Here is a 4,766-nt window from a genome sequence, read left to right on the forward strand (position 1 = left end):
TCAATCCAATGTTCGGATTTTTGTTCCGGAAATGTATGCAAATCAGTGCATATCTTATTTGCATATTAAAACATGACATTTCAGAAAACTAAAATTAATTGACTGGGGAAGTTTCATGCTGATGTCTATTAGTTAGAAAATGCACCCTGGGTGTCTCCCTTGAAAAGCATTTACACCATGAAGTGATGCAAAAAAATGTATCAGAGTTCACCAGAATGTAGGAAATGTATTGTTTGATACTCAAAATGTTCTGGTAAAGGACTCCCCAACCCTCCATTACATATGGGCCCCCCTCCTCCCTAGTGTTGAAATGAAACCTACACACTTGAATGTGCGCACTGAGAGATCTGAGGTGCATGACACATCCACTTCACACTGATAGAGGACAATGTGTACATTTATGACTAATACTGAGTAGAAGCAGAGTGAGAATGAGTTGGATATGATTGTAATTACTGTCTATCATGTGTTTTTGGGATTTATATGTAATCTACAAAAGATGGGGTTTAATCTATATAATTTACAGTGGGAGAGCACAAATGTGTGGGCTGCAGACATGATGGTGACAAGCAGCTCTACGTAAGCGTGGCGTGACTTATTGTGTCCCACTGTACAAGAAACTGTTTCATAGTGACACATTTTACTCTGAGGCCATCCAAACGTGTGAATTAATACTAATGCTGCTCTGTTTTTCTTGCGGTGCCAGCGTCATAAGCCTGTTTGTCCACTCCAGTCCAAACAACAAATGCAATTTTGCTGCAGCTGTTCTCATAACTCACAGCAGTGTGGCTCACTGTAGGGAATAGGTTGGCTGGCTGTACGCTCACATATCCACACTGCTGGGAAGCCTGGAAGGGGACAAGACAGATTTTCTGCACTGGTATTTTAATGCATGCTATTAGGTCATAGAGACGAGTTTCAAATTATCTTTAATTTTAAAAAGTGATAGTTTCCTTGAATAGAAGTAGAGTGCTACTTCTAATGATAGAAGGTTTAGAATATTATTATAACATTTTGCGTGTGCCATGATACTAATAAAAATATATGACACCATCAGAGCTAAATTAATTTCTTAGACTATAATCTCAAGAGCCTAAGTTGACGTTATTAAAATCATTCATTTATTTTATATCTTACCAACAGTTCATAACCTATGGGTGTTAAATTTACAGTGATAAAGGCAGAGAAAATCTTCAAAATAGTTGACGGCTAAATGTTTCAACACTAAATACAGTCATGATGAAATTAGACTACTACATACAGTGAAGGCAATAAAAATTGACAGAAAACAAAATTTTTTTTAAAAAAAAGCACAATTTTACATTTTAATACTTCTTAAAATAAGAGATTAAAGGTCTAGTGTGTAAGATTTAGTGACATCTAGTGGCAAGTTTCAGAACTGAAACTTCTCCCATGTGCCAAGCATGTAGGAGAATCACCGCGGCCGACGCAAAAACACAAATGGCCAGTGCCAGGTAACAAAGGTAATAAAAGATAACTATTTTTATTTTCAGGTGATTATAAACAAATGAAAACATAGTTATGAATATTATATACCATCTATGCCAATAGATTACCCTAAATCCACAATTGTGACTCTGTTGGATCAACCTGAACTTGTGTGCCTTGTCCAGCTTTGGTGTATGTGCTGAAAAAACAGCACATTTTCCAAATGACATTTACAGAGAAATTTCCGGTCCTGCAGGTCACCATCACCCCCAAGTTATTCTCGGAAATAGACTTAAACTGGACAAATCTGTGCTCTGAATCTACTATAATACATGGCTTTAACCCTCATTTGCCAAACATACAAGGACTAGTAACTGGGTTCCCAAAATAAACTACTGAAAGACACAACCATCATAGCAAATGTCAATTTGTTTCCTCCTAAAACATTATTAGTTATGTAATGTCATCTGAAAAAAAGAAAAACTGGTTATTGTTATTTTAGGATCGCTACAGTTTGTTGACTTTGTTGACATCATGCTACTTTAGGAAGAGCAGTATTTAAGGTCGTCAAGAGCCCAAGAAGGAGTCTGTGTCTGTAATGACTGAAAAAGTGCACTTTGCATGGATAGATTACTGAAAAGGCCTACCAGGCACAGGCCCAGGGGCACCAAAGTGTTAGGGTCCCAATCTTCAGCTGCCAAATGTCACTGAAATTCAAATATACTGACCAGGAAGAGACACAAAAATATCGTTAATAAATGCAAGGAACTGCAAAGAGACACAAAAGAACTACATAAATGGACAAAACAACCTCTAAGAGATACAAAAAGACTACAGTCACAAAAAACATCCAATGAAGACACAGAATTACCTCAAAAGGCACATGACTTCAGAGAGACCCAATGAGTCACAAAATGACCACAAAGAGCCACGAAACAGAGGCAAAACCCCAATAAAGTCTTGTGTTTTGTTCTTATGTAGGACAGGTGCTAGTCCTTTTGCATATCTGTGCACAAGGGCCTTTTGTCTCAGATTCTGCCCATGCCACTGATAATATGTGATTTAAGACCTATTGGAAACTCAATAAACAGCTCCATCTATTGAATCTTCATAGGCAGAATTGGATGATTTTGACTTTGGCATCCAAAACATTTGGACTTTCAGGAGGCAGTAATTAAAGCAGAAAATGATGATATGAAGTAATTAGGAACAAACTGACTAACAAAGTCGTGAAAAATTGGAATCATAGCGTATAGCACCTGTGAGAGATGACACCAAAAAAGTCTCCCTCTGGGGTCTTTGGGTACCCTTACTTTGTAGGTTGTGGGATTATGTTACCATAAAGACTAATTATCGAAGGAGGAAATGACTCTTTTATGTTTCTCTGTAAAGTATACAGTAATGCCTCCCCCCAACAAGACGTGACATCTAAATATTCCCATGCCACCACAGCAGGGCACAGCATGACTCCTCAGTCCTACCACGCTCAGGTTTCTTGATGAGGGACAATAATGAGGAAGATCACTGTTCTGTTTGGGCACTTCCTGACTCATGTTGTTTGGACAGTTTTTTATTATTTCTGGGTTTTTCTCTCTCTTTCTTTCAGAGTTTGACTCGAAGAGGAAACAAGCCAACATTACAGCAACAGCCAGACACCCACGTTAGGTTATCCCTTTCACACGGAGAACTACCCAGATCCGCCCACATCCCCGGAGAGAGAGACAGAGGAGGAAGCAGGGAGGGATGGAGGGGAGGGACGCCTGATTCCTCTGTGTGTGTGTGTGTGTGTGTGTGTGTGAGTGTGTGTGCGCGCTTTGCTGTGTGTGCTTGAGAATGTGAGTGTGTGACTGAGAGAGAGAGAGACAGACGGAGCGTGTTTCCTCTCCTGCATTACTTCACTCTCTGTGCCTCACCTTAACTAGCACTTAACCCTTTAAAACCAGGATTGACATCAGATTTCTTGTGCTGCACTCAGATGCATTTCACAAGCATTTAAAAGTTTGAAACCTGAGCAAATTGGTTTAATTCAAAAACATTAAAAAAAAGACAATGATCAAGACACTGATGAAAGGTGAAAAGAAAATGACCTCAAAATTAGTTTTCAAAGTGAAAATTATGAGACAATAATACATTAAAAACAGGGCAAATATATATATTTATATTTAAATGTATATATTAAAAAAAATAAAAATATATTAAAACAATTTGATATATATGTATAAATGTATTTATTTTATGATTATTATAGTTATATATTTAAAATTGTGTTATAGAATGCATATATGTATGTATATTTTAATCTTTAGTCACTTTATTTTTTATTTTTGTTTTTTATTTTTATTTCCTTTCTATTTTTCACGTAATGTTCTTGTACCTTCTTAAATCTTTTTTCGGGTCATTTCTCGTATAATGCTCATTGAAAATAATCAAGTCAATTTGCTCAGGTTGCAAAGGGTTAAATGACTAGTGTCGTCGAAAATCATGCCTCTGCACATCTGCACAGTTTACAAAGCAATCTCATATGACCGTTCAGTAACTCTGACTGCTATTTAATGAACCCTAAAAAGGAGACAATCCCTTTATACCCCCAATGACCTGGCGAGAGAGCCTGAATCCAGCTTTGTGTATGTGAAAATGTGTGTGAAATTCACTGGAAAATACAACTTTCTTCTAAAGTAACTTAATATTTCATGGTTAAATGTGACCATTAAACTAAATCCTTCTCTGCAGTGATTGCGCACTGTCATATCTCAATGGAAAGAGTGCCTCTCCTTGTCTCATCCTCGTGCATGCACCATGCACATTGATTCCGCTGATCCTCTTTCCGGTACCTTTGGCTCTGCGTTGATATCTGCGTAGTTTGGTGTTCATAATCGTTTGTCTCTGTCTCCATGCACACAGATCCCTCCCTTCTCCTCACATTCAAAGTCCCTCCCCTCCCTCCCTCCTCCGTGTGCTGACACAGTCACACTTTACACACGCGCGCGCGCACACAAACACTTCTCCCCCGCACACTCCCCCCTCCGTCTTGCTTGCTGTCTCATTCACTTCAGTACGCCATCCACGCACTAACTCCAACTTGGAGCAGGGGGGGCGGGGTTGGATATATACCTCCACGAGCAGGCCACAAGCTACACTGAGACTGGACCCGCTTGCAGTGCAAAGACCACAAGCAAGAAGACTCCGAAGCCGGGAGTAGAAGTACCAACATTTATCCTGGAGCTTAGAGAGAAAAGACAAGACCGCGTTTTTTGCTTCCACCGGACTGTCTGCTGGAGCTCCGCTTCAACCAATTGATCACTCCGCTATACGCCAGT

Source organism: Plectropomus leopardus, chromosome 18, assembly GCF_008729295.1.
Source record: "Plectropomus leopardus isolate mb chromosome 18, YSFRI_Pleo_2.0, whole genome shotgun sequence".
NCBI lineage: Eukaryota > Metazoa > Chordata > Actinopteri > Perciformes > Serranidae > Plectropomus > Plectropomus leopardus.